The sequence below is a fragment of the Globicephala melas genome, chromosome 16 (assembly GCF_963455315.2).
Source record: "Globicephala melas chromosome 16, mGloMel1.2, whole genome shotgun sequence".
In the NCBI taxonomy this organism is placed as follows: Eukaryota; Metazoa; Chordata; class Mammalia; order Artiodactyla; family Delphinidae; genus Globicephala; species Globicephala melas.
The window spans coordinates 56470231-56490562 of NC_083329.1; the positions used below are offsets into that span (position 1 = coordinate 56470231).

General features: G+C 39.6%; 1 protein-coding gene across 1 annotated transcript in view; it reads right to left on the reverse strand.

Moving 5' to 3' along the window:
• LRMDA (leucine rich melanocyte differentiation associated) overlaps window positions 1-20332 on the reverse strand; it is a 1109211-nt gene that overhangs the window by 222704 nt on the left and 866175 nt on the right. The gene's annotated exons all lie outside the window — the stretch shown is intronic.

Consider the following 20332-nt stretch of genomic DNA (forward strand, 5'->3'; position numbering starts at 1 on the left):
AGTTTAGTATGGATTCTCAACACTAGATTATTTACATTTGAAGAAAAGGGACATTGTCAAAGAAACTATTTCTTTATCACTGGCCTTGGGGAAATAAAGTTTCAGTCTCCAAAATGCTTACAGATTACCCAAAATTTCTACCCTCTTTGGAATTTTATTATTACTACTGTTTTTATTATTATTATATTTATTTTATTATTATTTATTTCATTATTTTACATGAGTAAAATATTAGCACATTTTTATAAAAATTCAGATACTGAAAAAGCTAGTCTTTCTGATCTTCTACTCTTCTGCCGCTGCGATTTGGATTTCCCCCAAATTGTAGAAGTAACTACTGTCAGGGGTTTTCTGTCCATCCTTCCAAAACTGCTTCTATGCATTTACACACGTGTATGTGTGTGAGTGCATGTGTGTGTGATTTTGTGCTTTTAAATACATAAATTCCATCATAGTGTACAAATGTTTTGTACGCACATTGATTTTTGCTCAAAAATATATCTTGGAGAGCGTTCTGTTTTAGTATCTTATTTACTTAATTTTTAAAAACACTCCTCACATGGGCTTCCCTGGTGGCACAGTGGTTGAGAGTCCGCCTGCCGATGCAGGGGACACGGGTTCGTGCCCCGGTCCGGGAAGATCCCACATGCTGCGGAGCGGCTGGGCCCGTGAGTCATGGCCATTGAACCTGCGCGTCCGGAGCCTGTGCTCCGCAACGGGAGAGGCCACAACGGTGAGAGGCCCGCTTACCGCAAAAAAAAAAAAACCCACTCCTCACAGTATTCAGTATCATATTTACCATACTTCTACCATTCCATTTCTGATGGGAATATAATTTCTCTTGGTATTTGTTTACTACCAGAAAACCACTGCAATGAACATCATTCTGCATACTTCCCCTAAGACATGTGTAACTGTTAGGTTAGAGGCTCTACAGATTCTATTTTAGTCTTTAAATTCAATTTATTTTTTGAATATAGTTAAAATTTTTAAAGGAAATATATGTGCCTAGTGAACAGTCTGTCTCCCACCCGGTCTTCCCACGTTCCTCATCATTCCTCCCCGTCCATAGGGGGTCACTACTATCATCTGTCTTTCGGTCTTTTTACAAACATAGATTCTTATTGTTCCACCTTTGATGCATAAATAGTACAATGCTTTGCATATTGCTGAGCACCTCACTTTATGCTCTTAATGATAAATAACTGCACAGACTTGCATATAATTTTGCAAGGAGCTTCCTAATTCTTTTGACAGAGCTACATAATAGTCCATATTGGACATACCATAATTTATTTAACCATTTCTCAGTCGATAGAGAGTTGGCTATTTTCAATGTTTAGCTAGCACATCTACTCTACAATAAATACAACTGCATGTATTTCACTTAATCGTATGCAAGTATTTCTGGGCATGCCATTACTGACCTATTTTTTTTTTAACATCTTTATTGGAGCATAATTGCTTTACAATGATGTGTTAGTTTCTGCTTTATAACAAAGTGAATCGGTTATACATATACATATGTTCCCATATCTCTTCCCTCTTGCGTCTCCCTCCCTTCCACCCTCCCTATCTCACCCCTCTAGGTGGTCACAAACCACGAGCTCATCTCCCTGTGCTATGCGACTGCTTCCCACTAGCTATCTATTTTACGTTTGGTAGTGTATATATGTCCATGCCACTCTCTCACTTTGTCACAGCTTACCCTTCCCCCTCCCCATATCCTCACGTCCATTCTCTAGTAGGTCTGTGTCTTTATTCCCGTCTTACCCCTAGGTTCTTCATGACCTTTTTTTTTTTTTTCTTATATTCCATATATATGTGTTAGCATACGGTATTTGTTTTTCTCTTTCTGACTTACTTCACTCTGTATGACAGACTCTAGGTCCATCCACCTCACTACAAATAGCTCAATTTCGTTTCTTTTTATGGCTGAGTAAACTTCCATGGTATATATGTGCCACATCTTCTTTATCCATTAATCTGTTGATGGACGCTTAGGTTGCTTCCATGTCCTGGCTATTGTAAATAGAGCTGCAATGAACATTTTGGTACTTTTTAAATTATGGTTTTCTCAGGGTATATGCCCAGTAGTGGGATTGCTGGGTCGTATGGTAATTCTATTTTTAGTTTTTTAAGGAACCTCCATACTGTTCTCCATAGTGGCTGTACCAATTTACATTCCCACCAACAGTGCAAGAGTGTTCCCTTTTCTCCACACCCTCTCCAGCATTTATTGTTTCTAGATTTTTTGATGATGGCCATTCTGACCACTGTGAGATGATATCTCATTGTAGTTTTGATTTGCATTTCTCTAATGATTAATGATGTTGAGCATTCTTTCATGTGTTTGTTGGCTATCTGTATATCTTCTTTGGAGAAATGTCTATTTAGGTCTTCTGCCCATTTTTGGATTGGATTGTTTGTTTTTTTGTTATTGAGCTGCATGGGCCGCTTGTAAATTTTGGAGATTAATTCTTTTTCAGTTGCTTCATTTGCAAATATTTTCTCCCATTCTGAGGGTTGTCTTTTGGTCTTGTTTATGGTTTCCTTTGCTGTGCAAAAGCTTTTAAATTTCATTAGGTCCCATTTGTTTATTTTTGTTTTCATTTCCATTTCTCTAGGAGGTGGGTCAAAAAGGATATTGCTGTGATTTATGTCATAAAATGTTCTGCCTATGTTTTCCTCTAAGAAAAACCTGTTTTTAAACTGGGTTGTTGATCACTTGAAAACAAATTTTCAGAAACTCTTCATATATTAGAAATATATATAATCTATCATTGTGATATGATTTCCAAACATTTTCAAAGTTCATTGTCTTTTGACTTTGCTTAAGTCAAAAGTCTTTTTTTAAAAATGTGTAATAGATTAAAAAAAATAAAGTCAAGAGTATTTTTAATAAGATTACATTTTTCAATTTCTGTTTTTTAAATTAGGGCTTCTGAATTCTGAGTTCACTATTTTCTTTTAGGACTTTCATGGTTTCTTTTTCTTTTCCATTTAAAAATTTAATTCATCTGTAATCTAGCCTGGTGTAAGGTATGGGTTACGGATCCAAACTTTTTTTTTTCAGAATACCTACTCATTTGCCCCAAGAACATATATGGAATAGTCTATCTTTCTCCAGTAGTATAAGATACAACTTTATCATATCCTGAATCCCCACATATAATTGAGTAGTTCTAGACTTCTGACTATTAGTCTGTTTGGTGATTTGCATACCAGGACCACGTTGATTTAATTATTGAGGTTTTGTAATATGATATCTAACTTCCTCTCACTACAATTATTTTTCTAAATGATCCCTGATATTACTTTCGCTTATTTTCCAATCTTAATTTTAGATTCATTTTTTTCTAGTTTAAAAAGAAAAAAATCTTTGGTTGTTATGAAGCTTCATAATGAATTTATATTTTAACAAAGAGGTCACTGCCATATTTATGGCCTTGAGGTTTCTTATAAAAGGATATGGTATGTGTCTTCATATCTTCAAGACTTTTGGTATGTCCTTCTAGAGCGTTTTTAAGTTTTTTTATGAAGATATTACACTTCTGTTCATGTACATTATAATATTCTCAATTTATTGTCTTTTATGTTGCTTTTGTAATTGGAATCTTAAAAGTACTTTCTAATTGGTTTCCATTTTGATGTTAAAAGGCAGCTGTGGGTCCCGGAGAAGGAGCTGGAGAGGGAGGAGCTGAGAGGGAAGGAGTTGTGGGGTGGGAAGAGTGGATGTAAAAAAAAAAAAGGCTAGTGTTTCTGTATATTAGTCTTATACCTTACTTTATTACTGAATTCTCTTGTTAGTCCTTCAGTTGGTTCTCTTGAGTTTCCAATTGTCAAAGCAAATAAAATCATCTGTAAACATGACAGTTTTGCCATATGCTTTCCATTCTCATGCCTATAGTTTCCTTCTCCTGTCTATTGCATTGGCTACCATTCCCAGTAAAATATTACATAATAGTGGTGGTTACAGATATCTTATGTTGTCCTTACTTTAATAAGAATACCTCTTAATGTTTGCGCACTAAGTTTGATGTTGGCTTTTGGGCTGAGATGGATGCGATTTATCATGCTTAGGAAGTATACATCTATTTTTGTATACTTTTAATCAAGAATGGTTATTGAATTTGGCCAAAGCCCTTTCAGCTCTTACAGAATTATGGCTTTCTTCTTTAGCTCTATTAAAAAGATTAAATAAATGGATATCCTAATATTGAGACTTCATTGCATACTTAGAATACATCTTAATTGGTCATAATATTTTACTCTTCTGTTTATGCTGCAGGATGTTTTTCATAATTATTTTATTTAGGATTATTTGCACCTATACTCAAAATCCAGATGAAAAGTAGCTATTTTCTCTGTAATTCTTATTGATTTTTCTATAAAGGTTTTATGTTCTTTATAAAAAGAATTTGGAAGTACTTATTTATCTGTGCTCTGGAGCAGTTTAAATAGATTTGGAATCGTCACTGTGGTGTACAGGAGTCGGCTTGCAATGACTCACAAGAACAGACTGTGTACATCTCTTCCCAAGTCCACATGAAGTGACATCACATATGTAGCTTGAAATCAGTCATGGTGGAAATATTCATGCCACAGAAACTGGCAAACACCACACATGGTGGGGGGAGAGGTGTTTGTTTTGCATGTGTTGTGTGTGTGTGTTCACAGAGAACCAGTTGTTAAATACTTAACAGAGTACTACTGAATATCTTCTCTTGTAATGTTTGATAAAATTTCCTCATAAAAGTACCTAGACTTAGTGCTTTTGTGGGCATGGTGATAGGTCCTTAAAAATTTAATTTTTCCTATGGAAATCAATCTGTTTCAATTTTCTACCTCTTCTGGAGTCAGTTTTGAGGAATTATATTTCTCTAGAAAATTATCCACTTGATCTAGATTTTCATATATTTGCACAGAATTGAACAAAGTTAGTTCTTATGATTCTTTTAATTTTCTCTTCTTTCTGTGGCTTTTAATTTTTTACCTACGTATAAGCAAATGTATATTTTCATTCTTTAAAATTTTCCTTGATTATGTTAGTGATTTAGTTTTTCTAAAACTTATCTTTTGTTTTATTCATTATACAGCTTGTTTTATTACAGTATTATTACTGTATTTATTACTGTTCATTAGCTTTACTAATCCATTCCTTCACTTTCTTTAATTTTATTTAGCTGAGTGTTTGAGTCAGATGCTTACTTTATCTTTTACAATTTTTCCCTTTTTTCAAAAATTAATACCTGTACTTAAAGCTGTTTTCTACTGAGAATGGCCTTAGATCTATCTCATAGCTTCTGATAGATAATGGTTTCACCATCATATCTGGCTTTTTGCAATCTGATTTTGTTATTAATTTATAGTTTTATTACATTGTGACCAGAGTTTTTTGTACTACCTCTACTCCCTGGAATTCACTGAAATTTTGTTTATGAACAAATACATTACTGTGGAAGACTGCACTTGACAAAAATGGTCAGAGCAATATTTTGGGTCTCACAAGCTCTTCTAGAACTTTGCCACTCCCCATCAAGAGGCAGAATCTATTTTTTCTTCCCTTAAACTTGAGCAGGGTTTTTGTGACTATCCTGATGAACAGAATGTAGCTAAAGTAATGCTACACGACTTTTAAGACATAGATCATAAAAAGATGATATGGCTTTTGCCTGACTCTTACTCTCTCATGAATTTCTTTTGCCCTTGTAACTCAGCCACTACACTAACGTGTTTCTAGGCCTAACTAGGCTACAAAGGAAGACCACAAGGAGAACTCAGGCTCCCAGCCAACAGCCATCATCAACCATTGAGCAAGTGAGTACATGAGATTTCAGATGATTCTAGCTCCCAGATATCACAGAGCAGAGATAAGTCATTCTCTGGAGGCGCCAGATATCACAGAGCAGAGATAAGTCATTCTCACTGTCCTCTCTTGGAATTCTTGACCCACAGAGTCAGTGAACATAATAGACTACTGTCTTGTTCCACTAAATGACTTCTCTGTCTTATGTAAGGCTCTTCTTCTTGAATTCTACCTTGTGATATTTAGACTGTAACCCCTGCTTTCTTTTTGCTCCAGCCTTTTATTTCAGCTTTTCTGACTCAATTTGTTTGTTTCTCTATATAACACAGAGAATTGGGTTTTGCCTTATGATCCAGTCTGAAAGTATTTTAAATAGGTGAATTAAGCACATTTACATTTTTTCCTATTACCAATATGATGGGCCTTAGTTCTGTCATGTTATATTCTGTAAAGGCAGAGCTAAGTAGTTGTGACAAATATCTTCTGCCTTGCAGATCCTAAAATATTTAACATCTGGTCTGTTACAGAAAAATGATGTAAATCATATTGACTGCAAATAATGCTGTATTTACTGCTACTTTTATTGCTCTCTTTTTTGCTTTTGTTGTTGTTGTAGTACATCTTATTGCTTTGGCTAGCATCTCCAAGGGGATATAGAATATTCCTTACTTGCCTGTTCAGGGACTTTAATGAGAACATTTTTAATTCTTTATTCTTCTCTCTGCAGATTGTCGTAGGTTTTGGACAGATAATCTTTATCAAGTTAGGGAAGTTCCCACCTATTCCTTGTTTGCTAAGAGATGTGAGCAAAAAAGGTTATTAAATTCATTGCTTTCTTTCTTTCTCCCTCCCTTCCTTCCTTTTCTTCCTTCTTTTTCTCTTTCTCTCTCTCTCCCTTTCCTCCCGCCCTCTCTCCCTTCCTTTTTCTTCTTTCCTTTCTTTTGTATCTATTACCATTATCTTACATATTTTTCCTTTTAATATTCCAATATGACAAGTTTACTGATAAATTCTAATAGTAAACTATCCTTTCAATTTTAAGATAAATCCTACTTGGTCACTAGGCAAGTACTTTTTTTTTACTACATTTCATTGTTTTATTGTTAATTTTATTGTTAATTTCTCACTGAAGATTATTCTACTCACATTTGTAAAAGACATTGCCCTACAGTTTCATTTATGACTCAATTTCTGGATAGCTTTTGTGACTATTCCATATATTTCTTTTTTAAAAAAAAGCATGTCCATTTTGTTTGTTGTTTAACAAAATATACATATTGTGAAATCTCTGGTCACTTACTTGTAATTTTCTATGGGAGATACGCTTAAGATGTCACGTGTGACTGTGGCTGTCAGTTTTACCTATAGTATTTCTAGGAGTTGTTGCCTCATGTATTTCAAAGCTTTGTTGTTATATGCATTGAGATTCATGATTGTTATAGCTTCCCATTATATCTTCTTAATTATAAAAAATATTCCTCCTCATCATTTCAGTAATCATCTTGAGCCTTTTTTTGTGTGTGATATTAGCATTGCTATTCCTGGGTTTTTAGCATGTATCAAGTTGCTTTTTTCTTCCGCCCCCGTAATCCCTGTATTTTTCAAGCTTCCTATGTCATTTTATTGTAAATATCTCTTTAAAAAGCATTTTATTGAGACCTCCCTGGTGGTCCAGTGGTAAAGAATCCACCTTACAATGCAGGGGATGCAGGTTTGATCCCCGGTCAGGGAACTAAGATCCCACGTGCCGTGGGCAACTAAGCTCGTGTGCCGCAACTACTGAGCTTGCGCGCCGCGCCTCAACTAGAGCCCGCGTGCCGCAAACTACAGAGCCCACGCGCTCTGGAGCCTGCGCGCCACACTAGAGAGAAGCCCGTGCACCGCAAGGAAGAGCCCGCGCACCGCAATGAAAGATCCCGCATGCCTCAACGAAGATCCCACGTGCCGCAACCAGGACCCAACGCAGCCAAAAATAAATTAAATAAATAAATAATAAATAAATCTTTCAAAAAATTAAAAAAAAAATAAAAAGCATTTTATTTTACGTTTCCTTTTTTTTTTTTTTTTTTTTTTTTACCAAGTCTGGGAGTACTCTGCCTTTTGATTTGGCCCATTCCCATCTATTATGACTATTACATTTCTACCAACTCTTTCCATCTTACTTCACTCTTCCAGTCACTCATACTTACTACTCTGGCTTAAAGATAGCTCTGTTGAGTGATGCCTGAAGTAAGGATGGGGACAGGCATACGGACGGGTTGACCCACGTGACTACCCATGGAGAAGGCCTCCCTTGTTGGCTGCTGTGAGGTCCCCAGCAGCTCCCTGTGCTTAACAAACACCTGAAGCTGGTCCTACATTTTAAAGAAGGTCTCTTCCATACTACCTTAACCATCTTGCACAAAGTCTACATAGTTCCTGATCAACAACAATATCCCATCTTGTTTTTCAGTTAGTTATTGGTTAGGTTTTTTTAAAATTCCCCTGTAGGGAGTAGTGTAGAGTAGTGTAATATCACTTCCATCATCTTTGCTAACACCTTAAGACAGCCTCCTGCCTCAGTAATAGTAAATGGCCTACAAGATGCCACACTGGCCTCCTAGCTCTTTTTCACGTATGCCAGGCATGCTCCTATCTCAAGGCCTTGCACTTGTTCTTTCCTTTGCCTGGATGACTTTTCTCTCAGATATTATCAAGTTCCCATCTCTCACCTCCTTAAAGTTGTTACTTCAATGCCACTTTCTCAGTGATGGCTTCTCTGGCTATCAAGCCTCAAATTACCACTATACAACCCCTCATCTCCTTTGCCTGTTTTTCATCATATACTTCTCTCTAACATATTCTATGGGGCTTTTCTTTTTTTTAATCTGAATTATCAAATCCTTTGTCTTACCAGAATGTAAACTCTCTGAAGGCAGAGATTTTTGTCCGTTTTATTCATCCCTCTATCCCTAATGTTTAGAACAGTGCTTGGAATAAAGTATATATTCCTTAGATATCTGTTTAATTAATTAACAAATTTCTAGGGATTCAGAAGAAGAAAAGGAGGCTGTAGAACATGTTCCTTATGCTGTTTTAATTCTTCTTATGCTTTACAATCTCCCAGATATGCCAGCACTCACTGCCCTGACTAACCTGTTCTCCAGGGGACTTTACGTCTTTGATTTGTACACTGTATGAAGCAAGGTCTAGAAAGATTCCAGGGAAGCAGATGAAGAAAGGGAGAAATTAGACATAAGAGGAAAGCTCTCTCTTGAGGAAAAAAATAAATTGTGTGGGAGAATGGCTCTATGGGTTTCTTTAATCAAAAACAAAGAAAGGGACTGCATCTTATCCTTTTTGACTCTCCTTGATTTTGGAGAAACTGATGAGGTATAGCAAGATAAATAAAGGAATGAAGAGCTAATCCACAAGAGGGAAGACTGTTTTATTGCTCTTACACAGATGTCTGTCCTTCCAACACAGGATATTTTTTTTCTTTGGGGGAGGGTGGGAAGAGGGGTAAGGGAGCAGCAATTTAAATTGGAATCTCCAGGCAGTCTGTGTTTGGGAATTAGCATTGCATTATTTTCCTGGCTCCCCACCCCCTCTTGGCTTTTAGCTGAGAAACATTTGCCCTGGAACAGCACACAAAGTTTGCATTAGCATCCCTGAGGATAGAACTTTGACCCCACAGACTAAGGAAGCTACAAATGGAAAATTCCAAGTTGCTATACTCTTTATTTTCATGCTAATGCTTCTGCAGAGAGTATTTAAAGAAACAGATGCACAAGAATAATAAAGAGTCCAGGACTAAGAACTCCTCTGACAACAGTGGAGTGTTTTTCCAACATGGTCTTGTATCTGTCTGTGCTTGCAAAAGTCCGGAGGGGTCAAGGTGAAACCCTGGTTTCATTTAATTAAAAAAAAAAAAAAAAAAAAGCTGAACTAGCATTGACAAAGAGAACCCTGGATCTGTGTTTCAAATCCTGATTGGATTTGAAAGTTGTATAAATTTCATTTCACTTCCTCCAGGCTACACTATTCAACTCTCAAAGACAGATGAGCAGTAAAAGGCCTTGGGGAATGGTGGTTTCCCAATCACCCTTGCCAATCCACACCTGAGTTCAACAATACTCATCCTTTCCTTAGATCCAACCTAAATGGCACCCACTGTATTTCCAGCTCCCTAGATACTTCCTTCGTATTCTGTACAACAACAACAGAAAGACTTCTCATCTTTTTTTTCAGAATGACTTTATCCTGGGATTAAATTCTCAAGTGGAAGACATATCAGAGCACTACACTCTGCAAAGCCAAATATTCTCAACATTCTTCTCTTAATATGCAAATGGAACTTATATTTTACTTCACCACAGGCAGGCCCTGCTGAGGGAGCTCGTCAGAAAAACAGAATCATCCTGGCTAACCCCTGCGATAACGTTCCTTCGCACATGTACCTCACCTAGATTATGGCCAGAAATTAAGCAAGAACTCCACTTGGTCTCTCCCCAAGTTCTCTTTCACACTCTGAAACGGCCCAGGGAAGATTCCTCCAAGTTTGTCACCTATATAAATGGTTTCACTCCAGTGGTGGCTTTAGAATTTTTATATTCAAAGTACACAGGAGCAACAACTGGGCGGAACTGTATAAGTGGAGAGGCAGGGGATGGAAGATTTATTGTGAAACTGTGTTTCTGTATTAAGCACATGTTTTTCTCTCAGTCTGTAGGTTTCTATGAGGTGACTTGGAGAAAGGGGTCTTAGATATCTGGAAGCAGAGAATGGAGGGAGTAAAGCCCTTTCTTTACACCTGAGTAAAAAGAACTTAGCAGTGGCTGCTCCTGTGAGATAAGATAAACCCAGCTTTCTCCTTTCATCTATTTGCTTTCAACTCAGTTCTCGTCTTCATCTGAGGCCACCTCCCCATACTTCCGTTCTCACTAACCTTCATAGGAAGCCACCTGCGCATACTTCTGTTCTCACTAACCCCATGCTTCCGTTCTCCCTTTCCTGCACTCTTGCATCTAGCCTGACCTCTGCTTTCTGTGTGTGTAGGGCCTTCTTTCTCCAATTAGACTATAGGTTTCTTGAAGGCAGAGCCCACAGCTTCCCTTGCATTTCCCACAACCTCCCAGTCCAGAGTGCGTCTGAAAAAAAACCACGGTCGGCTGACTGATTGAAGAAACAGAAAGAGGCCCCTGCAATGACCTGAAGCATATGGAATTCTGATTAAGGGAACTGAGAAGTCAAAAAGCCCAATTCCACACCCTTCATAAAGTACACACATCCCGACAAACCCCAAGTTATTGGAAAACTAACAGCCCCGTCCCCCGACCAGCCTCAACCAAGAATTGCATTAGGACGGATGAAGAACCAGAGCAGTAAATATTAATGGCTGGAAGGGGGAACGGGAGGACAGAAGACTGAACCGAGCAGGTGTTCACTCACTCAGTTTCAATCCACTTGCAGCCAACGACGTCATCGTTTGGCCTTCTTGAGCTCACCGACAGGCCATTTTTCATGATTTTACCATTTCTGGCCAAACGCAAACTTTTTAATTAAATGGACCACACGATTCCAGATGTTTGTTTATTTGTTCCAAAAAGGTTGTAAAAGCTCTACATGAGGAAAAACCTGGGGCAGGGGTAAAGTTTTCTCTAAGAGAAGGGGAAACAAATGAGCGGGAAGACCTGGGCCTAGGAAGTTAAGGCTGGGCAGAGCTCCCAGCAGAACAATCTAGACCAAAAGCATTGGCTTTCAAAGAGCTCTCCTTCCAGAAACCCAAGATTCAGGAATAAAACACCCTGAGCCCTTATTCGTTTTTAAAAGAATGTAGCTCATCTTGAGCCAAAGGCTCGAATGAGAACACATTTTTGTGGCTTCCCTGCCTGCTTCTTATATGTTTGTTCCTGTTGCCACGAGCTCCACTACATTAATTCCAGCAGTCTTCCATTTAACAGGCCAGATTATAGCTCATGCCTGAGTGGCAGTGGAGAATCCTGCAAGGAGGAATGTGAGACGGGGTACAGGCAGAGACTACAGCTTCCCATGAACCAGGCCAGCTTCCTCGCAGCTGTCTGTTCTCTGGTACCCTCTACCTCTAACTATAATCAGTCATTAAGTCAGCCAATTGCATTTGTTACAGAATTGTTTTCATATTTCTTCCCGATTCGCCAGCTACTCCATCCTTCAGCATCAAATGCTAGATTACTTCACCATTATCTTAATTGATGCTGGGCTCTAAATTTTGGTTTCAAAAGCCAACGTCAGAAAGACTCTGAATCACATGGGGAGGAAAAGCATTGATTGTCCATTTTCTCTGATACCCGAGCCAGGGATACCCTGAGACCAAACCATCAGCAACCTCAAACCACAACTCCACCATGGCTGTAAGGTTCCCTTTACAATCGCCCCCACCCCTGCTCCACTGGCAGTGTCCTGGCCCCAGCTGTCCTCCCCATCTGTTACCAAATTGTTGCCTCAATTACCTTTGCTTGAAACCTGCTGTTTGGAGGCAGTAGAGTCTGCAGTCACATAGCTTGGTGTCAAGAAATCCAAAGCTTCCAAAACTGGACCACACTCCCTTCAAGGCCATCCCACGTGGCCTCCTCAAGTCCTGGCTCTTCTCTTTCCAATCCCCTTGCATACTGCTTTCAGATTAATAAGCATATAGCACAGCTTTAAATCCAATCTAGATGCTTCTGCCTGTTCAAGGCCTGCCATAATACAAATCTGTTCTACAAGTAAACTTATTTCTGAATTTTTCAAAACTGGGCCCCTTCCTCCAGTCAGTTCTAACTATTCTTACCTTTTCTTTACCCATTTCCTTTTTCTGGCGCGCCCTTCTTTTGCCATCCACCAACTCATGCCCTACTTGTCCTTCAAAGCTCAATGCCAATACCCTCCAAACAGCCATGCCTGACTATTCTAGCCTTTACTGATTCTCTTCTTTTCTAAGCAGTTTTAGCATTTACATGGCTTTTACCAAGTGAGGCAACTCTTAATTATATAATATATAATATCTGTTTGGTTGGCATTGCTTCATTTTTGGTATCTCCACAATCAAACTATAAGACAGATTCCATGCTCTCTGTTTCTGGGCTCTCCACAAACCCTAACATATACTTTGTTCACAGTGGATACAAGATAAAGACATACTGAAGGACTCCTTGAATGACAGTGCTCAGGGCAATACTTGTCATCTCAGGAGACATATTTGACCATGTCCCAGCTCTTCCCTTGCAACGGAAGGAGAAGAAACAGCTCAAGTCTCTAAAACTTCAGGACATTTAGAATCTTCAACCCTGTCAATTCCGGACCCTCCATTATTTTTTTAAACAGAGGGACATATTTTTATCACTATTTTGTATTTGGTCTGTCTGTTGGGGCAAGGGTTATCCTTCGATCTCTCATCCTACAGAAGGAAGGTTGATTGCTGTTGGGGGTGTGCAGCCAGATTCCGTTCTGCCCTCCTTGCTTTGCTCTGGAATGGAAGAACCAACTCCACAGCCCCTCTGTGCCTATGAGTGCACACAGATCTGCACAAAGACTAGAAATAAAGCAATTGAAGAGACTGCAAATGAAAAATCATCCTTGGAGAAAAAGGATACGAAATGGACCCCTATGGATTTCACACACTTAAAGGAGGCTGCTTCAAGTTCCTGGCTAAAGTCCATGCCAGTCCTGGTAATAGTCTAACAGATTCATCCATCTTCAGATTCCACTTGGCTTGCTCTTCCATCACTGCCAGCTTCCCAGACAGCGAGCGCACACTTGCACATCTATCTATATATATGCGGAAGTTTTAATCTACACCACCCTCCATTCCAATCTACCCAGCCCCGCTCCACACAGAGTGAAGCTATTGACCCTGCAAAGCAGCAGGGAAATGAATTTGATGACCCAGACTACTGTTTTTAAACCATTTCAGCAAGGCCTAGAATCAAAGGAAGGTACAATTTATTCAGCACTTAGTAAAGTCCTTTTACTTAGGAACAGAGTGCACAGACTGAAAATAGACTCCCGCTGCCACACAGATAAAATAAACCTGTCAACCACTACTGTCAAATCACTAGTCACCTCGATTAAATAAAAGAAACATTAGCATCTCTCAGCATCTGAGACTTCCACCAAGATTCTAAGCCCATGAAAGCATTATGAAGGGAAGAAAAAACTAAAGTGAGGGGTTCTGTTGAAAATGTCATCAAAGTATTTTACATAATTAGAAAATGCTAATAATAGCTCTGCACAGGGAACCAACACACTCTTTCCTCACACAGCCAGGGCAAAGCCACAGCATGGAGTCTGAGAGATGGCAGCCGAGGCCATGTACTTGCTTGGCAGGACCCACAGACCAACCGTGTCCGCCTCAGCAAAGAAGGCTTCCTTGTCAATTGCCAATGTGATTTTCTTTTTCTGTTTTCTTCTCTCTCTCTTTTTCTCTCTTTCTCCCTCGCCTGTTCTCCCTACCCACCTCCTTGTTTCTTTCTTTTTTCCACAGCTTTCAATACACTTTCCATAGAGGAGAGTTGGATCCATCATACTTCTATGAACCTTCAATGAATCAGTCACATTTTATGAGAAACCATGTGATGGTTAGCTCCCTTGAAAGACTAATCAAAATATTCTGGAAGACTGAAGGCAGCAAACAAACAGGCTGCCTGAGTCATGGGTCTGATCTTAGGTGAGACCTACCAGGCAAAGTCACCATAACCATCAGATTGCTTGTTCCATCTCTTTAAATGGTCAATGAGAACCAACAAGCAATAGGCAAAAAGACTCCTTGATGCTGAACTGGTAAGAGAACCCAGATAAATGCACCTGTTTTCCTTGAGTCTTTGCTATTATTCTGCGTGGATTTTGTTTATAATGATCAAGTCTACTTAAGCTTTCACATTCCCCGTGGGTTGACATTAGCAAAATGGTACAAATATGAAAAATAGAAAAAGGTTTTTAAATTGTCTGAAAGAGACAGATTGCTTCCAAATCCTATAAGCCTAAAACAAATTGTGATGAAGTTTGGTTATCAAGCAGCCCCATCTTGTGCCCTCCCGGAAGTATTCTGCTTGCTGGCGTACAGTTTTTCTGGCCAACATCTCCCCATCCCAAACATCTCTGCCTACATTGACACATCTTCACCTACATCCATTTAATTTTCCTCTGATTTATTTCACTTTGGCTTATTTGAATAGTTGAAGCAAAACCCTCTGCACTTATGGCTTCTGAGAAAAGGTACTTTATGATATCTCAGGCTAAAACTGTTTAAAAAATAAAACTAAAAAACGCCAGCAGTTTTTCCTTCCACCTTTTTTTTCTTTTTTGGATGACACACATTGAGTTGCTTCATGGAGAAATACAGAAAAATCAATTGCTAAGCATAAAATGCAACTCACATTAAGGAAACTGCAAACAATAACTAATTATGATAAGTTGCTATGTAAATCACTCTGTGATGGTCCCAGCAATCAATTTCCAAAACAAACAGACCAAGCCCCTGGTTGGAGAAGAGGACGAGCTTCTAACGACTGTGTCAATAAAAATAATGGCAAGATTGCCAGCGATGGATAGAAGTGGGGTATTATCATCTCCAAGCAGCTTTTCGTAACAGATTCCCCTTCGTTTCTTGCTTTCTTTCTTTCATACTTTTAAAGTCCAATGCTTAATCTGACAAGTTAACTATGGCACATCTTCAAGACTGTATAAGCATCAGGGGAAAAAAAGTAATAATTCAGGGATGTTCACTGGGTTTGCAATTACTTTGCAAAATGTGCGTGCAAACAATTGGAATGGGACCCTCAACGTGATAGCGGTTGGCAAGGTAGGATTACGGTAGATGTGCCGGCTTGGCTGTTTTTTTGGGTTTTTTTGCAGTATGCGGGCCTCTCACTGTTGTGGCCTCTCCCGTTGCAGAGCACAGGCTCCAGATGCGCAGGCTCCGCGGCCATGGCTCACGGGCCCAGCCGCTCCGCGGCATGTGGGATCTTCCCGGACCAGGGCACGAACCCGTGTCCCCTGCATCAGCAGGCGGACTCTCAACCACTGCGCCACCAGGGAAGCCCTTGGCTGTTTTAATTGGGCATCACCACTATCCCCTTCTGAGGTTTTCTCTGCAGCTCACAGGAGAAACTAGAAACTACATTTCCCAAAATTCCCTGTGTGCATAGCTCTCGGTTAGAGAGGGCCAAAGAGAGACACTGAGTATGATGTGGAAATCCAGAGAGGAGGGGCAGGGCAATGCGTGGGTAGTCCTAACCTTTGAAGAACTTCTTGAGAATCACCGCCGCCTTGGCGCTGCAGACCGAGAAAGTCAGGAGGAGATTCCCAAGTATTCCTGAGATGCACAGAATCTTCAGCAGCTCTTGAGAATCACCGGTCACAGAGGTGAGACTCTGGGTGACACCTTCCCTGTCAGTCCTTTCCTGTATGTGTAAGCCTCTCATTCCTTACATTAAAGCCCTTCATAATTTGAATGGTGTGCATTCAATTTTCCCTGTCTGAATTCAGGTTGATACCATAGCATTTTTCCCTTTGGTTTTTCAAACTATCTCTGCTCCTGAATGTATAGATTTGTAATTTTTTAAAAAGGGTGGAGGGAGGGGAGTAACAGGCAACTCTTTTGACAGAAGTTGGCAAGGACGCTGTACTTTACCACAGCCTTAGCACCCCAGGCAGCGGATTGCTTTATGTGTCCTGTGTAAAGGACAAATGTCTGGGGTGGCCTGGGAATCTAGGACACAGAGCTTGGATGCTTTTTCCTTGCCTCTGTTGCTGAGTGATTCAGCTCCCCTAGCAATTGTTGGGGGTGTCTTCCTCTGTTAAATGGGAAAACTAACATTTACCCTCTCCACCTTATTGGGTTTATTTATGGTCTATGCTCTAAATAGAAATGTTTTCCCAAAAGACACAATGGTCTATAAAGATGCAAATTCTGCTTCTAACAGCTACCAGATAGAGTGGCATGCAGGGGTATATCCATTTCTGTGATAAACGTTTCAACATTCCTCATAATGTGGCTACCCACTGAGGAGGTAGTATGTATGCAGACTATCACTGGGTAGCAGTTGGAATCACTGACATAGCCCCATATTCCCCATATTCTGAAGACATGCTCAGACCTAGAGGAGAATTCTCAGAGAGACTTTAAGCGGACCATTCTAAAACCCTATCTTTACCACAACCTGCATCTTACTGAACTTCCATCCCCTTCTTTGAGAACTTCTGTTCCAGTAAAATAATTCCATGAGTTGCTTTAATTCATCCTAGTCCTTTCCATCATCAAAACACCAGCGTTTGGAAACTCTGACATTAAAATAACTATCTACTTGGAAGTTGTGCAATACGGCTAAATGCCTTCTGGCAATGAACCAATAGATACAGCTCCAATCCAAGATGGTGTGTGTGGGTTTCTGAAAGCAACAGAGTTGAGGTCTGACGTCCACAAGACAGGCTGCTCCCTTCAGTATGTGATCACCCCCAAAGGCAGATGGGTTTCCTTCCTCAGATGCAATCTAGTTACCTCGCAATTTACATGCAACGGGGGTACTTAGATACCAACAAGAGGTACCTAAGTCACTGACTTTCCCCTGGGTTTCTATCACTCATCATTTATTGAACAAATATTTATTGATCGCTGATTAAGTAGGAGGCCCTGTGCCAGGCACTGCGAAAATAGTGGCGAGTAAACAGACATCAGCACCTCCACCCCCTACCCCACATCAACCCCCCCACCTCCGCCCCACCGCCAAGAGCTGCCATCTGGGAAGACAGTCCCTGAAAAGGGAAAACTGACCTAAAGCAAATGGATAGGGTGAGATCAGAGGAATCTTCTTTGGAGCTGTTGTACTGAAGCTGATACCTGACGAATGAGTAGGAGTTAATGACGTGAAAGGGAAGGAGAGTTAGAATCTGTACTGCCCCTCAGGGAGCTTTCATTCATGAGGAGTTCAAGACATACATAGTCCTGACCCCTGTCATACAAAGCAGAATATGAGCAATGGCACTAAGGAGATAGAAACAAATATTGTAAGTACCTCAACTAGGGGAAAAATTCAATACAGGTAAGATCAGTAAAAATTTCATGCAGGAAGAACAAAGTACTGGGCATTACTGTCCCCATGAGGTTTAGATTATCTACACGTTACGGATGGAAAAATAGAGTCCCCTGTCTGCTGATCATTATTCTGGGCCCAGACTTCCTTTGCATTTGAATCTACAGTCCTTAGGACATGAATCTCTGGCCTATCATACTCGACATTGGAAGTTACATAAAAGGACAAACAAAGGGAAGATGGCAAGTATAGAAAAATAGCAATTTGCACATGAACTACTGCCCACAGTTTGTGTAGTCGTTGGTGCGGAATGAAAAGAGATTGGGAACCGAATGAACCAAAAATTATTTACAAATAGAATTTCCACTTAGGACTTTATAGACCAACTTTCAAACATCATGGAGGATTTCACCTGGGAAAGAATTGGTGTCATTTGCCTTCACAACGTGGAAGTACCTCTCTGGATAAATGTTTGTAGGCTGTTGCCATGAAAATATTAACAAATGACACTCAAAAAGTTTGGTGATTTATGGAATCAGAAATTTAGAATAATTTCTTTCACTTAAATACAAAATAAACCAAGATGGCATTAAGTGGTTTCTTTCTGCATGTTGCAAACTATGGCTTTCTTCATTTGTCACTGCATGATTCATGCCAAGGTGAAATATATCAGTCACATATTTTCCCCACGCACATCAGTCCAATAATAATTCAGCCTAATGAGCTTCTCTGGTTCTCTCTTTACTGGTCTCCTCATGAACGTAAGTCCAAAGACCTGGCCGTCGTTTCACGACGCTGTCTTGCTCTTTTCAACATCCAAGTACTTAGCACAGATCAGGCAACTAATGCCTCAAAGGCATTAAATGTGTATTAATTACTCAGGAAATTCAAGACATCTGCTCTTGGCTCCCTTTAAGTAATGTTTTCCCTATTGATGTTGGGCTCTGATATCATTCAAGGGGGCCTATTTTCACTCTAAGCATGTTAGGTATTTTTCCATATTCCAAATATTAACCAAAATATCTTCAAAACTATTGTTTTATATTCCATTTCTTCAAGGTTCAGATTCTTTATTTTACTGTTACGACGACAGATGACCTTTGCCCTATTACTGATGACTATCACTATGGGGTCCTCCTGCTGTGAAATCTCAATTTCGTGGCCAGATCAACTCAAGTAGGCTTGAGGGCTCCGAGACTTCAGTTGCTACTCATGTAGTCAATGGGCTACACAGTTAAAACTACCCTTATTCAAATGCAAGAGACGATCTATGAGCATATGATGCTAGGCTTAATTTGTTATTCCTTCTAGAGAGCGTATTATTGTTTGCCTAGAGGAATCCCCGCCACCCAGTAAAACAGTCTCTAAAGGGATATACTCACAACCTTCAAAAGGACATTCAGCAGAAGAGATCTGTTCACACCCCTCAAAATATAACATGCCGGAAGCTATTTATTCTACCTGACTTTGAGCAAAATTGACTTTCACAAGTTTGACACTTACTGAACGGAATCACAGTTGAACCCTAATTGAACCAACACATATTTAAATGTAGAAAAGTTCCACTGGGCCCAGACATCAAACAGACAACACAGGTCCAAGTCACAGACACCTGGTATCCTGCATTACTCTGTGGACCGTTTCCTGCAGAATATAAGTGTGCCATTTGCCTGAAACCTCCATGTCTTCCTTAGAGGGCCAGCTCTACTTTCTGATAATCTCTACAGACTTGGCTCCGACCCACTCATCCTGCTGTGCAGCTTGGATGACAAAGCTGGAAGAGGCCTTATTCAGTGTCCCCTGCATGTACAAGGGTAATTTCCTGCTTGGAGAAGCAATGTTTAAAGTATGTAATGCCCTCAATCTTAGCCTGTTCTTACTTATCCTTGGAAGGTAGATTCACAATTACGAAACATGACTGTGGTCATAACCAGAATAAAATGGGGTAAACAAGTTACATCACGTGGCCTCTTCCTGTCCTAACTAATTCCAACAAAGCTGGTCACATAGTCCTTGGCCTGAGCAGCCAGGTTAGGGATAAAGCATGCTTAAATTATATTCCTTGCAGACTTTAGAGATGGCAATAGGAATTCAAGGCTTTGGAAGAACTGGGTGAGCCAAATTAAAGTTTCAAGGATCAGAGAATTCAGGGAAAACTGCATATTGATTCGCCTTAATGTTACTAGGCAAACTGGAATTCCTTCTAGCTGTAACGTAGAGTTCATTCATTTCGAAATTACAGATTTCAGCTATTATACTCCAGCTAATATATACTATTATATTATATTTGTAAAAGTGACACTTTTACAAATATTAGTGAGTTTCCTAATTTCTCTCCATCATTTTCCCTGGAGGAAATGACCTCCTTAGTAATTTTTAAGTACGATAATCTCTTTGTTTAAAGAAAAAGTATCACAAAATTATATTCCACCATAGACTTATTTGCCTTCCCAATAGACTGCCACTAAATTCTGTTGAATATGAGTGAAAATCA